Source organism: Hyla sarda, chromosome 1 (assembly GCF_029499605.1).
Source record: "Hyla sarda isolate aHylSar1 chromosome 1, aHylSar1.hap1, whole genome shotgun sequence".
Lineage (NCBI taxonomy): Eukaryota > Metazoa > Chordata > Amphibia > Anura > Hylidae > Hyla > Hyla sarda.
Window position 1 is genome coordinate 356,465,789 of NC_079189.1, and position 16,364 is coordinate 356,482,152.

At 45.4% G+C, this 16,364-nt stretch overlaps 1 protein-coding gene and 1 long non-coding RNA gene across 5 annotated transcripts in view; one reads left to right on the forward strand and one right to left on the reverse strand.

Annotated features, from left to right (window-relative positions):
* KDM4C (lysine demethylase 4C) overlaps positions 1 to 13,256 on the reverse strand; it is a 459,478-nt gene extending 446,222 nt beyond the window's left edge. For 2 of the 3 annotated variants that reach the window (XM_056521837.1, XM_056521858.1), the window contains exon 1: positions 13,092 to 13,250. The gene's annotated coding sequence lies outside the window, so the exon portion shown is untranslated. Of the gene's footprint in view, positions 1 to 3,230; positions 3,620 to 13,091 lie in introns of all 3 variants that reach the window. The other variant, XM_056521848.1, reaches the window with a different exon arrangement.
* A 44-nt stretch (positions 13,257 to 13,300) lies between these two features.
* The window catches only part of LOC130274050 (uncharacterized), a 38,077-nt gene continuing 35,013 nt past the window's right edge, over positions 13,301 to 16,364 (forward strand). The window contains exon 1 of one of the 2 annotated variants that reach the window (XR_008844220.1): positions 13,301 to 13,429. This is a non-coding gene — a long non-coding RNA (uncharacterized LOC130274050). Of the gene's footprint in view, positions 13,446 to 16,364 lie in introns of both variants that reach the window. The other variant, XR_008844221.1, reaches the window with a different exon arrangement.

Sequence of the window (16,364 nt, forward strand, 5' to 3'; positions counted from 1 at the left end):
TACATTACATACACACATCACAGATACATCATACACATATACACTCACACCATACATATGCACACATCATACATACACCCGCCACTGGCCCCCCACATCATATATTACATACACACATCATACATACACTCACACTATACATATACACACACATCATACATACACCGCTGCCCACCCCACATCATACATACACACATCACACATAGACATCATACACTCATTATCCATTACATAAACATCACACACAGACATTATACACACATCACACATACACTCACACCCTACATATAAAAGCACCCTTCCTGTCGCCGCCTGCATTCTCGGCCTCCCCACCTGAGCCGCCATGAGTGGACATCAGAGCTGTAGTCCCGGCCGGTGTGAGGTTGCATGGGTTTGAAAATCTCCCCTCACACCAGACGTCCTCTCCTCTCTTCCCCCCCCTGCTGTGTTTTCCCCGTGCAAACATGCAACCTCCCCGTGGTGGATTAGGTCCTGAGTAGAAAGAGCAGGGGGAGGGTGAGGGATAGAGCTGTGTGCGGCGGAGGGGAGGAGCTTTGTGCCGAGCTGTGGACATCCTTTCTCTCCCCGTCTTCTTGTGTTATGTGTTATGTGTAGCTGCGTCCTCCATCCTCCGGGAGGATTAGATAAGGGGGCATGGCTCAATTATGTAATGCGAACGTGCGACCTAGGGCTCTGCGGTCAGCTGGGGGCCGCCGCCACCTCTATACACCCTGAGCGCCGGTGCATTGCCATAGAATGAGATTTGCCATAGAATGAGATGGTCCGCCTCCATCACATCCTATTGGCTCACACTTGTCACGTGACATATTTAAATGTCACGCATCGATGCAAACAGCAGTCTCAGTTTGGCTATCACAGGGAGAGGATCTCCTCTCCCTGTGATAGCTGAAGCTGCACGGAGCTCTCATGGCCTCTGTGGCCCGACAGAAGCTCACACATTCACGCAGCTCATACACATTTACTCTATTATTACATGTACTGTTGATCCACAGCGCTATCGGGATCCCTATGCCCGATAGCGCTGTCATCAGTGTGCGTCCCTGCGAGCGCCCCAAGCCCCATCCCCTGCAGCTCATTCTATGGCAATGCACCGGTGTGAGGTGTAGACTTGCATCTGCTCCTGCACCTCACACCGGCAGTAAAGAAAAATAAGGGTGAAGTCGGTCTGTCCCTGCTAGCTTGATACAGGGCTAAATCTATAAACAATTCACCTGCCCAGCGCCCAAAACTACTGGTCCCGGGTGTCGGGCGATAGGATTTCCACATCCCTGCATTGATAAATACATCCTGAAGAGAAAGACTACAATAGTAGTAATGGCCATGACTACTAGCAGGCATAGCACAAATTACAGCATTGGAATACCCAAGTGGTTGGTTAGACCTAAAGTCTGTGGTTTAAAAATACATGTTAAGGGCATCGTATCTTGTAACTTGATGCCAAACGTATTCCCCAAGTCATCAAGCCCAAGAGAGAATGATACAATAAATGATTTGAATATCAGAGTCAGTATAATGATACATTACTATTTACACATGTATCTTAAATAACTTGCCTCAGTAAAAAAAAAAAAAAAAAAAAAAAACACACTTTACTTGCTCACCACAGTCAATTGCAGATAAACTATGTCCTTAAAGGGGTTGTCCAGGAAGAGGAAAACACAGCAATTTTTTTAAACAGCTCCACGTCTGTCTCCAGGTTGGGTGTGGTTTTACAACTTGGCTCCATTCACTTCAATGGAACTATGCTGCAGAACCACACCCAACCTGGAGACAGACAGGGGAGAGGTTTTTGATAGAAAATAGCTGTGTCTTTTCCTGGATAACCCCTTTAACCCCTTAAGGACTCAGGGTTTTTCCGTTTTTGCACTTTCGTTTTTTCCTCCTTACCTTTTAAAAATCATAACCCTTTCAATTTTCCACCTAAAAATCCATATTATGGCTTATTTTTTGCGTCGTCAATTCTACTTTGCAGTGACATTAGTCATTTTTACCCAAAAATGCACGGCGAAACAGAGAAAAAAAAAAATCATTGTGAGACAAAATCGGAGAAAAAACACCATTTTGTAACTTTTGGGGGCTTCCGATTCTACGCAGTGCATATTTCGGTAAAAATTACACCTTATCATTATTCTGTAGGTCCATACGGTTAAAATGATACCCTACTTATATAGGTTTGATTTTGTCGCACTTCTGGAAAAAATCATAACTACATGCAGGAAAATTTATACGTTTAAAAATGTCATCTTCTGACCCCTATAACTTTTATTTTTCCACGTACAAGGCGGTATGAGGACTCATTTTTTGTGCCGTGATCTGAAGTTTTTATCGGTATGATTTTTGTTTTGATCGGACTTTTTGATCACTTTTTATTTATTTTTTAATGGTATAAAAAGTGACCAAAAATGCGCTCTTTTGGACTTTTGAATTGTTTTGCGCGTACGCCATTGACGTACGGTTTAATTAATGATATATTTTTATAGTTCGGACATTTACGCACGCGGTGATACCACATATGTTTATTTTTTTTTTTTTACACTGTTATTTTTTTATGGGAAAAGGGGGGTGATTCAAACTTTTATTAGGGAAGGGGTTAAAGACCTTTATTAACACTTTTTTTTACTTTTTTTTTTTTTTGCAGTGTTATAGGTCCCATAGGGACCTATAACATTGCACACACTGATCTTCTACACAGATCACAGGCGTGTATTAACACACCTGTGATCAGTGTTATCGGCGCTTGACTGCTCCTGCCTGGATCTCAGGCACGGAGCAGTCATTCGCCGATCGGACACCGAGGAGGCAGGTAAGGGCCCTCCCGGTGTCGTGCAAGCTGTTCGGGATGCCGCAATTTCACCGTGGCGGTCCCGAACAGCCCGTCTGAGCAGCCGGGTCAGCTTTGACCGCCGCTTCTAAAAGGTTAATACCGCACATCGCCGCGATCGGCGATATGTGGTATTAGCTGCGGGTCCCGGCCGTTGATGAGCGGCTTGACCGACACGATAAGATGCGGGATCGTGGCGCGATCCCGCTTCATATCGCGGGAGCCGGCGCAGGACGTAAATATACGTCCTGCGTCGTTAAGGGGTTAAAGGGGTACTCCGGGGAACTAAAACCATAGCCCATCCTTTCCCCCTCACCAACCTATTTATTTGTCTAAATATCATTCATTAGCTATATAGAGCAGTTTCCCTCTTTCAGTTGTCACTTACATGCAGGAAGTGAAGGAAAGATGTCAGATCCACCTTGTCTTTGTCCAAAACCCTCACTGAGACTAGCTCCCACCCTCCTGGAAGACAAAGACCACGTGATTTCTGTCTGGCTTCACAGCTTTACAGGATCTTGCCAGTGTCTCCTGTGAAGATTCTCAGTCACAACTCAGCACATAACGCTGTTCTTTGCTCGCTGTAGAACTAGTCACTGACTGCTGCCATTCAGAGCCCAGCACGATTTATTGCAAGGGGGGGGGGCATATTTTAAAAGAAGACATGTGCAGTGTGTGATTCTCACTGTGTGTTTACAACAACACAGCATGCACACAGATATTTAGCTGGCAGTCATTATATATAGCCGCACTGACTTCTGGGAGTTGTAGTCTGGGCTGCAAGCAAAGAAATAGAATATTCAGGAAACAACAGGTGCAACAGGAGCTGGCAAAATCACATGCATAACTACAGGTGACATAGAACAGGTATTGTGGTGGCTTTGGGCACTTATTTTTCTTAACTTCTCCAGAGCACCCGTTTAAAAATGGGTTATTCACCCTTTGGAAAAAAATAAATATATATAAGAGGTACAAATGATAAAAACTTCCTTTAAAAAAAATTAAAAAAATAAATAAAAATAAAAAACCTTGCTGTCTAGTGCAGGAGCTCTTATAGGTGCCCTGGAGTATGTAATTTTATTAAACTGTAAATATAAAAAGTTTTAATAAAAAAATTTCGGTCCCATCATTTCCCAGAGGAAAAAGAAAATTATAAAAAGCAAGCAAAAAGATATATATATATATATATATATATATATATATATATATATATATATATATTATACACACACACATATATACATATACACATACACTCACATACACAGACCTACTAGGGATGTCCCGATACAGATACTAGTATCTGTGCCATTACTAGCCATTTCCATGGTATCGGGGACTCGTTCAATGTCCCCGATACCTCCTGCCGCTCCGCTGCACCGTTCTCCCATCTGCATCATGGCGCTCCATGGAGGAGCATGTGACACACACACACACACACACACACACACACGTCAATCCACCTCCTCCACTGCACCCAGTGTAACGCTACGGAGGAAGCAGAGTGATGTGTATATCACATGTTCCTCCATAGAACGCCATCATGCGGACGGGAGAACGGGGCAGCGGAGCGGGCGCACCCGTCAGAGGACTGCAGCAGGTGAGCTGTCGACAAGGGTGGGGGCTACTACTAAGGTCTAAAGGGGGGCCCTGCTGTCTAAAGGTGGCCTGCCGTCTACAAGGGGGGTCTGCCATCTACAAGGGGGGCCTGCTACTAATGCCAAAAGGGGGGGCCCTGCGGTCTACAAGGGGGAGGGGGCGGGACTGCTGTCTACAAGGGAGGGCTGCTACTAATGTCTGCAAGGTGATACTACCTAATATTAAAAGAAATCTTACAGTAGAGTCACCTGCACTAGTTTGAATTTATAGGTAGATGCAGGTGCAGGTGACCCGGTTTCTACCACTGCTCACCATGTGGTCATCGGTCTCGCCGCCAATGCAAATTCTTTGTTCTGCCCAATGGAGAAGAGAGAAATCTGTGCTCATACTACAGCAGCCGCCTCCATTGCATACAACAAAGAACCCACATATCAGCACGGTAAGTAGTGCCAGCAACCAGGTCACCCTGGTGTCAGACTCCATTTAAAATAAAAGTACTCATAATTGGTATCGGCGAGTACTAGAAGTATCGGTACTCTGTCTTAAAAAAATGGTATTGGGACATCCCTAATACCTACCTACATACACACAATGAAAACTACAGATTATGGTGCATAAAATGAGCCCTCATACAGCCCAGTATACTGAAAAATAAAAAAATTTAAAGAGGGTCGCAATAGAGCAGTTTTAACCTATTGGGGACGGAGGGCGTACAAGTACACCCTCGTGTCCAGGTACTTAAGGGCGTACATGTATGCCCTCCGCATTTCTGATCACCACCGTTCACTGGGCAGTGATCGGACCTGGATGACTGCTGATATCTATCAGCAGGCAGCCTGTGGCAATGCCTAGGGATGTCCTGAGACAGTCAGTACAACCGACGGCAATTGGAGGCAGGTTAAAGTTCATTTTCCACGCTCTGTCCACCCAAGTCCAGGCAGAGCGGGAGGGGGGGGGGTTGTTGGGGAACACGTGTGGCGAGGAGTGCGAGCATGGCCGGCTTATCGGACCAGCAGCGGCTGGAGGAGGTAGGCCGTAAAGTGCGGCAGTGGAGGAGGCTGCAGTGAAGATCGCTGGTAAGTGATCCTAACTGTGGTCTTCTAAAAGTTGCAAAATTACAACTCCCGGCATGCCCAGACAGCCAAAGGCTGTCTGGGCATGCTGGGAGTTGTAGTTTTGCAACATCTGAGGTGGCACAGTTTGGTGGCCCAGACAGTCAGGCATGCTGGGCGTGTAGTTTTGCAATATCCGGCCCTTCATATGTTTCAGAACTACAACTAACAGCATGCCTGGACAGTCTGGGCATGCTTGGAGTTGTAGTTTTGCAACATCTGGAGGGCTACAGTTTGGAGACCACTACTTAGCGGTCTCCAAACTGTTCTTCCCCAGTTGTTGCATAACTACAACTCCTAGCATGCCTTTCGGTTGTCAGTGCATGCTGGAAGTTGTAGTTTTGCAACAGCTAAAGGCACACTGGTTGGGAAACACTGAGATTGAGTGTTTCCTAACTCAGTGATTCCAACCCATGTGCCTTCAGCTGTTGCAAAACTACAACTACCAGAATTCACTGAGAGACCGTACATGCTGGAAGTTGTAGTTTTGCAACAGATGGAGGCACACGGGTTGGAATCACTGAGCTAGAGTCTGTTTCCTAACTCAGTGGTTACACGTCCCCCAAAATTAAAAACGTCTCATACGGCAGTGTTTCCTAAACGGAGCCTCCAGCTGTTGCAAAACATCAACTTCCAGTATTGCCGGACAGCCATTGACTGTCCAGGCATGCTGGAAGTCTTGCAACAGCTGGAGGCACCCTGTTTGGGAAACACTGCTGTAGGGTGTTGGTGGAGACAAGCGCCCCTATTGCAAATTCCTAATTTAGTCCTCAAATGCGCATGGCGCTCTCTCACTTCAGAGCCCTGTCGCATTTCAAGGCAACAGTTTAGGGCCACATATGGGGTATTTCCGTACTCAGAAGAAATTGGGGCAGGATTTTTCTCCTTTTACCCCTTATGAAAAGGAAAAGTTAGGGGCTACACCAGCATGTTACTGTACCCCTATTTACATTACGTGACGGGTGTAGTTTCCAAAATGGGGTCCACTGTTCTGGCACTATGGGGGCTTTGTAAACACACATGGCCTTCAATTTCGGACACATTCTCTCTCCAAAATCCCAATGGCGCTCCTTCTATTCTGAGTATTGTAGTTCGCCCGCAGAGCGCTTTACATACACATATGTGGTATTTCCATGCTCAGAAGAAATGGGGTTACACATTTTGGCAGGCTTTTTTCCTATTCTCCCTTGTGAAAATGAAAAATGTAGGGCAACACCAGCATTTTTGTGAAAACATTTTATTTTTTTCCATTTTCACATCCAACTTTAACGAAAATTTGTCAAACACCTGTGGGGTGTTAAGGCTCACTATACCCCTTGTTACATTCCGTGAGGGGTGTAGTTTCCAAAATGGGGTCCCATCTGGGTATTTGTGGTTTTGCGTTTATGTCAGAACTGCTGTAAAATCAGCCACCCCTGTGCAAATCACCAATTTAGACGCACTCACTCCTGAGCCTTGTTGTACGTCCGCAGAGCACTTTACACCCACATATGGGGTATTTTCGTATTCAGGAGAAATTGCGTGTCCAATTTTGGGGGTCTTTTTTTCCTTTTACCGCTTGTGAAAATTAAAAGTATGGGGCAACACCAGCATGTTAGTGTAAAAAAAATAATATTTATACTTACATGCTGGTGTAGACCCCAACTTTACCTTTTCATAAGGGGTAAAAGGAGAAAAAGCCCCCCCAAAATTTGTAACACAATTTCTCCCGAGTACAGAGATACCTCATATGTGGCCCTAAACTGTTTCCTTGAAATACTACAGGGCTCCAAAGTGAGAGAGCACATGCGCATTTGAGGCCAAAATTGGGGATTTGAATCCGCCACAAAAATACCCCACGACAGTGTTTCCCAAACAGGGTGTTTCCAGCTGTTGCAAAACTCCCAGCATGCCTGGACAGTCAGTGGCTGTCAGCAATACTGTGAGTTGTTGTTTTTCAACAGCTGGAGGCTGTTTTGGAAACAGTGCCATACAAGCCTTATTTTTTTTATTTTTTTTTTTTTTTTGGGGGGGGGGGGGGGGCATGTGTATATGTAGTGTTTTACTTTTCATTTTGTGTAGTTTAGTGTTTTTATGATACATTCACACGGTTGGGTTTACAGGGAGTTTGAGCCGCGGCAGAAAATTTGCTGCATCTCAAACTTGCAGCAGAAAACTTGCTGTAAATCTGCCCGTGTGAATGTACCCTGTACATACACATTGGGGGGGGGGGGGCAAACCACCAGCTGCTGCAAAACTTCAACTCCCAGCATGCACTGACAGACCATACATGCTGGGAGTTGTAGTTATGCAACAGTTGGAGGCACATGGGTTGCGAAACACTGAGCGTTAGGTAACAAACTCAGTTTCACAACCAATGTGTCTCCAGCTGTTGCAAAACTGCAACAATCAGCATGCATTGACAGTCTAAGGGCATGCTGAGAGTTGTAGTTTTGCAACAGCTGGAGGCACACTGCTAAAACTCCCAGCATGCCCTTTGGTAGTCAGTGCATGCTGGGAATTGTAGTTATGCAACAGGTGAATGCATACTTTTTCATAGAAAAAAAATGTGCCTCCAGCTGTTGCAAAACTACAACTCTCATCATGCCCTTTGGCTGTGCATGCTGCGAATTGTTGCTAAGCAACAGCAGAAAGTGAACAGGACTCCCCTCCTGTTGTATCCTGCCGCCCAGGACCGCTGCTCTGTATCCTGCCGAGGGACTGATCCTGCTGCTCCTGTCGCCACCTCCGATCCTGAGGGGACCCCCGCCGGACAAGGGCAAGGTAGGAGACCCCCCACCAGCGCCGATCTCCGCTCCGACCGCCGCCCCGATCACCGCCCAGCAGGACCGTGATTGATCGGTCGTTCCGACCGATCAATCACGTGATCATGAGGCGGCACCCATGCCACCTCACTCCTGCTGGGTATGGGTAAATGGGGCTGTTTCGGACAACCCAATTCACCTTTTTTTTTCCAGGTCACAAGAGACCCGATTTGGCCCGGATAGCGCAAATCGCCGGTCTGAACTGACTGACGATTTGCCGTGACCGCTGACATGGGGTAGAAGTAATTTATAAATCTGTTTAACTTTCAGGCACAAGTTGATTTAAAAAAAATAAAAAAAAGTTTTCCACCGGAGTACCCCTTTAACCTCTTCCCGACCCATGACATACATGTACGTCATGACCGTGAAGGTTTTCCCGACCTATGACATACATGTATGTCATACAGATACTGGCCGACACTTGCGGCATCCCACCACGCCCGGTAAGATGGTGGCTATCACTGATAGTCAGCCATCTTGCCTCGGGACCTGGGGGGGGGGGGGGGGGGGGGGGGGTTTCGACCCCCTCCCACCTCACAGCGATCGCTCCTATCAGCTAGTCAAATCTGACTAGTTGATGGCCGCGTTTTGCATAGAAAAATCATGAGCAGCGCAATGTGTCCCGATCATCGGGACACACACACTGCTCTGCTAGGAGACCCAAGTGTCCCTTACCTTTCCCCCCTTCCCCTGGTGTCCCTTACCCGTCCTGACCTGCCCTGCCGACGCTGTGCCCGCCAGCATGCTTTAGTTTCACGTTTTTTTGTGTAAAGGAGCTGTTTTGTTGTACAACCTAGTGTCCTAAACCTGTTACTGCATGTTTTGTGCACTAGACACAAGGGGGAGCTGTTGGACAGAAGTGGGGGCAAAAAAATTTTATAAAATACACACACACACACATTATATATATATATATATATATATATATATATATATATATATATATATATATATATATGTAAAATTATATTTTGATATCTATGTTTTCTGTGTGTGTGTGTCTAACTTTAGATGATGTTTGCCGGTTTTATCTAGTTTCAATTAACTACTGTCCTAAGTCCTGGCCAGCACCCAGAAGGTGAAGAACTATCCAAATGGCCTTGGTAAATAATGAGGCTGGTTGCATTGTTGGATAACAAGCTTTTTCTATGAAAGTGTACAGGAACCCTGTGATTGGTAATAAAGTTTAACACTATGAGCCACCGGGGTTTCCTTAGCCAATAAACTTACACAGAGTGTTGCCATATAAAAGAGCTGTAATCTATTTTGGGGCATGATTTTCTTCTGCGGAGCTGTTTCTCTGCTTGTAAGAGATCATTCACCTGTATCAATACATGTGCATTAAATCTGTCTACTAATCAACATGGCTGGAGTTGACTGATCACAGGGAGAAAAAGATCTTAACATATATATTCAAACTTTTATTGTTCAAAAAAAATAAAAATAAAAATAAAAAAAATTTATATAATAATTTTTTTTTTTAATTTTTTTTTTTTTTTTAAACATTCGTACAGAATTAGAAAAAAATGCTCATAATATAAGCCTTCTAATGTTGTAAAAAAAAGTAAAAGAATGTTTAGATGCCAACATAAAGTAGACATGTTGTGGATGTGAATTAATAACTAAATTTATTTGGCATGAATATTTCTCTCAAACAGAGAAATGAAAAATGTTCACATTTTTCACAATAATCGCTTCATGTATCAACAAAAATGTACTGCTAATATAAAGTACAATATGTCTCGAGAAAAAAAAACAATCACTTTGCCAGGTAAAAAGCAGTTCAAAGTTATTACCACTTAAAGAGACATGTCAGATTAGAAAAAACGGACTGGGTCATGAAGGCCAAAACTAGCTGGGTAATGAAGGGGTTAATAGTTTGGACATCTACGCACATGGAGGTACCACATATGATTATTGTAATGTTTTATTACATTATCTTACTGAAAAAAATGGGGAAAAAGGGGAAAATTATTAGGAAAGGGTTCATTCACTTTTATTAACTTTAAATGGGCACTGTCAGATACAAAAACTTTTGATATGTTGTAAAACCAATAGGTTTTGCAATTGCTTTCATTAGAAAATTTTCAGTATTTCATACTGAAAAATCCAGTCAAACAACTGCCTCCCCCCTGCCTGCTTGGACACATACTAGTCCTGCTGTGTCCATGCATTATCACCAACGTTATGGACACACTTCCCTGATTGACAGCTGTAAGCGCAGGACTCATAGCTGGAGGAAAAATCCTCCCACTGTCAGCTTGTGTCCTGCTACTGTCAGTGAGGACATGCTGGGAGTTGTAGTTTTGCTAATGCTAGGGGAGATATGAGCAAACAGCATACTGAGGGAGGGGGCGGAGACCTGCTCAGTGAGGCCACGCCCCCTCCCTTTGAGAGGAATTCAGACTAGTGAGCTAAGTTAAAAGTGTAATAAAAAAAATAAAGGTTCTAAACACATACAAATGATGTACATGCTCAGAATTAGGTACTGAGTGATATATATAAAAAAAAAAAAATTGTTGGATCTGATGGGTACGCTTTAAAGGAGAACTACGGGATTGAAAAATGTATCCCCTATCCTAAGGATAGGGGATAAGTTTCAGATCGCGGGGGGTCCGACCGCTGGGGCCCACCACGATCTCCCGTATAGGGCCGCGGCTCTCTGCATAGAGAGCGCGTGTCGACCACCGCACAAGGCGGCGGCTGACACGCGCCCTCCATTTACTGCTATGGGAGAGCCGAAGCGCTGCCTTCGGCAATTTACGGCTCTCCCATAGCAGTGTATGGAGGGGGCGTGTCGGCCGATGCTTTGTGCGGTGGTCAACACGCCCTCTTTAACCAGAGAGCCGGGGCCCCGTACGGGAGATCGCGGGGGGGCCCCAGCGGTCGGACCACCCGCGATCTGAAACTTATCCCCTATCCTTAGGATAGGGGATACATTTTTCAATCCCGTAGGTCTCCTTTAAGTCCCCATAGGCGGCTATACCATGCAATCTTTCGATTGCATACACTGCTCAATGCTATGCCATAGCACTGATCCTGGTCAGTGTAATCACGCCTGCTGAAGCAGCAGAGGACCGATCGGACGAAGAGAAGGAAGGGAAGGGCACTCCTGCCATCCACTCAGCTGATCTGGACATGGCGATTTTACCGCAATGGTCCCTGTCAGCTCCGCTAAGCTGCCGGGATAATTTCAGATCCCGCTATTAACTTTGATCACGGAGTCTAAAGGGTTAATGCAAGGCATCGGCCCCATTAGCGATGCCCGGCATTAACCATGGGTCCTGGCTGCTGATAGAAGTCAGGACACACCGGGCTTGAAGCATGCTCAACTTGTGAGCACGCTTCAAACACCAGTTTTTTTTTTTTTGGTTGCGTCGTAGATTTTATGGTATCCTATCCTAGGCATAGCCTAAAGGGCTTTTGCAAACCCTCTCTTTCACCCGATCTGACACAACAGGTGGGACAGCTGGCAAGGCAACTGTCTATCATGCAGCAAGTTTAGCACGTGTCCTATTAAAGGAGTTAGGCTGCTTTCACACTATATCATTTCTCCATTTTAAAGACCCGTTATAATGTTCCGTTAAGGAAACCCTTAAAACCGGCCATTACAAAATCCCATATGGCCGTTACAAAATCCCAGTCAAGTCTATAGGATTTTGTGATTAGCCGTTATGACCCGTTAATGCTGTTCTGAATAACTGACGTTATTTTGTGACGGAAGAAAAAGACGTTACACGCACTAATTTTCTCCCATCACAAAATAACGTCAGTCTTCGGCCACAGCTACATGCGGAAAGCCGGGCTGCTGGGCAGGAGATCGTGGAAGGTCCCAGTGATCTGACACTTATCCGCTATACTGGACTAACATTTGTAAAGATATTTACAAGAAATATTTCCTTCACCAATAAGGTATATCAGCCTCTGCCCCAGTGACGTGTTGTAGAGGGTGGCACATGTGTCAGTTACATAGCAAGCCACTGAATGACGGTCACAACTTCACAGGATGCCCTGGGGATTAGCCCTTGTATCTTTATTTTCTATTTTACATTTTACTGGAGAACCCAGTGTTTCCTAACTAGTGTGCATCAAGCTGTTGCAAAACGTTAACTCCCAGCATGCCCGAGAGTTGTAATTTTGCAACAGCTGGAGGCACACTAGATGGGAAACAACGTGATAGCCCCTTTGGCCCAGCAGCTGCCTAGTGACAGGATCACCTTTAAAAGAATAAAAACACACAATAAAACTCTTGAGGTAGAACGTGACCTCCCTGTAACAGAAGTCACAGGACAGTAGGCTGTGTCTGGTCTCCCTCTGGTGAGTGACAGGAGAGCAGCCCAGATGACAGTCCTGCTGTTTACTATGTGAGGGCATTGCTCTGCCATGCCGTACTCCACAATGATTATCGCCTTGGACAGGCTGTCTCTCCACAGAAGTTCGCAACTCTCAAAACTGTGGTAAAACTCCTCTTCCTGCCCACACTAAACATGGCTGCAGCGGAGCCGCAAAGCCTCCACCTGTCCCCCGACTCCCCCATGTCATTATGTGCAGATAGTAAATAAACACACCGCCAGCTGAAGCGGCCACCACGACCCCCGCATAGCCTACCCCCTTATACAGACGACACCGGAGGATGCCCCCCACACCGGGGCTGCTGCTCCACTAGGGGAGACCCCTGGGACTGCCCTCATAGCACAGTCATTCACACACCACCAACAACAAACAAGCGCATACCCGCACTTCCTGTCAGATTTTGTCGCCTCTCCGGTCCACCGGACTCGCGTCAGACACTGCAACAAGTCGGTTGCGTCGCTGCTCTCCGATTCCACGGCTGTCTCGGCTGAGGTTGATGACGTCGCGAGCGTGACGTCAAGGAGTTACCAGATTACAGGGGGTTAAACAGTGTGTAGAGGGAGGCGGTGCTGCGAGCTGCGTGCGGGGGCCCGAGGCGCGTTCACGAGAGCCCAGCTGTGTCACAAAGACTGAGAAGGGGGGGGGGGGGGTGTGCGCGCCTCACACAATGGGCGCTGTACTACGCAGGCGCAGAGATTCTACACAGGTGGTTTGAGTCGGTGGGTTTTATACACTGTACGTAGATTTAGCATCTTTAATTAACAAATCCTATACATATTAAGGAGGCCGAAGATGGTTTCTTATTCGGCCACCTTCTTAGTCACTGAAGTTAGTTTCTTATTCGAGCATTTTCCTGTAAATTATTATGACAAATAAACTTTTTTTTTCCTCTTATTCCTCTGCAGTAAACCTGTTTTTTTTATACATAAATACTAGCTAAATTCCTGGTGCTGCCTAATCCAGGTTTCCTACCTAATCCTTGTGGGAGAAGAAAAGAAACATGAGGATATTCTTATATCCCATCCTCATATCCAGACCTCATATCCCCTCCTCATATCCAAACCTCATATCCCCTCCTCATATCCAAACCTCATATCCCCTCCTCATATCCAAACCTCATATCCCCTCCTCATATCCCCTCCTCATATCCCGTCCTCTTCCGTCCTCTTATCCCGTCCTCTTATCCCATCCTCATATCCAGACCTCATATCCCCTCCTCATATCCCCTCCTCATATCCCCTCCTCATATCCAGACCTCATATCCCCTCCTCATATCCCCTCCTCATATCCAAACCTCATATCCCCTCCTCATATCCCAACCTCATATCCCCTCCTCATATCCCCTCCTCATATCCTGTCCTCTTCCGTCCTCTTATCCCGTCCTCATATCCCGTCCTCTTATCCCGTCCTCTTATTCCGTCCTCTTATCCCGTCCTCTTATACCTTCCTCATATCCCGACCTCATATCCCGACCTCATATCCCGACCTCATATACCGTCCTCATATCCCGACCTCATATCCTGACCTCATATCCCGTCCTCATATCTTTTCCTCATATCCAGACCTCATATCCCATCCTCATATCTCTTCCTAAATATACAGCTATCTATAGATAGCTGTATATTCTGTATACTGCCCAAAGGGGCTATAGGAGCAAGGAGTCCTGTCAGTCTTGTGATAGGATTCCCAGCTCCTGTATAGTATACATGGGTACACTATCCCCCCTGTATACTATACTGCCGATGCTGTACATCACTCCTCATCTCCTTACACTCTGTGGACCGGGCGCTCAGAATCCGACCCACTGAGTGGTACCTGAAGACAGTGAGAAAACTGCCACAGGGGACAAAACTGGCTGTTTCCACACACCAGAAAAAACGCCAGAAAAACTGCCAAAACGCAGCAAAAACCTGTGGCAGTTTTAGGTGAAAAAAAAACCAAGTGGAAACCTAGCCTTAGGCTGGCATTCCACAGTTTTTTTTTTTTTGCAAAAACGCCGTAAAAAACACCAATAGCCAATAGTAAACTGCAAAATGCCAGATTCACTTGGCGTTTTTCAGTTTGGCGTTTTTTTTAATCCTTTTGGCGTTTTTCAGCAATTTCGGGCTCAGAGGCTGGATTTTCAAGACGCCCGACAAAACCTAGTTTTGCCCAGAAATCGTAGCGTGGGAGAGCAGAAACGCCAAGAAAAACGCCATGTTGGTTTTAACTTTTGCGTTTTTGCAGGCGGTTTTTATTCTCTTTTGGACTTTAGCAATCCAAAAAAGTGATGGAGATACCTTTTTTAGTAAAATTCCGTAGGGGACCATTAAAAAAAAAAAAAAAAAAAGATACAGTAGTGATGGAAAAAAATGGGATCTAACGAAATTTTTCTTATTTCTTTCAAAATTTTTATTAATTTTTAAACAGGCATCAATTTATGTGGCCGGGTAAAGCAATAAAAATGTAGCTGACAATAATAAAAATGTAGTGTGTGTGTGTTTTTCACAATTCTTTTTACATTTTTTAGGTAGTACTACTACTCCTAGCATGGAACACACTGTTCCATGATGGGAGTAGTAGTACCTGTACTAATTAACAGATCGCCCACTGCGATCCTCCTGTATAATGTATAGATGCAGCGGCCCCTCTTCTATGGTCCCCTGCACTGCTGTATATAAACACCTATTCATATTTCCCACAGAGAGCTGTGATTGGCCAGATGGTTCCAGCCAATCACAGCTCTCTGTGGAAAATATGACAAGGTGTATATATACAGCAGGGCAGGGGACCATAGGAGAGTGGCCGCATCTATACATTATACCGGAGGATCACACCGGGTGTCAGTAGTGATACCCGCTGTGATGTGTTCTTAACTACAAGCACTACTACTCCCAACATGGAGCACACTCTGCTCCATGCTGGGAGCTTTAGTACCTGCATTAATAGACCGACTGCAACAGGTGTCAGAAGTAAGGTGCGATCTGTCTATTAATGCAGGTACTACAGCTCCCAGCATGGAGCAGAGAGTGCTCCATGTTGGGAGTAGTGGTACTTGCAGTTAAGGACACATCACAGCGGATGACACTCCTGACACCCGCTGCGATCGTCCTATCTATTGCAGAGATGGAGAAGCTGTATACGGCGCTCCCCATCTCTGCACTATACTCTGGCCAGTGATGTGAATAGAACATCGCTGATTCATATTTCCCTCTGAGAGATGTGATTGGCTGCAACCATCCGGCCAATCACCACTCTGGGCGGAAAAAATGAATGAGTGATGTTCTATTCACATCACTGGCCAGAGTACAGAGCAGAGATGCGAGCGCTGTATACAGCCGCTCCGCACCTCTGCTATATTATGGGCGATTGCATTGGGTGTCAGTAGTGACTCCCGGGGCGATATGTCTATTAGTACAGGTACTACTACTCCCATCATAGAACAGTGTGTTCCATGCTGGGAGTAGTAGTAAAAAATTTTAAAAAAAAGTGAAACACACACACACACTTTTTATTATTTATAACAATTTCGAGATTTTTCTGGCGTTTTTAAGCCCAAAAATTCCAGGGCAAAAACCTCAGTGGAATTCTAGCCTTATGCACGTTCCTCAGAACTAGGCCTAGGCCATTATTCCAACTTGTTCCTAATACCAATGCCCAATAGTTCTTTCAGAA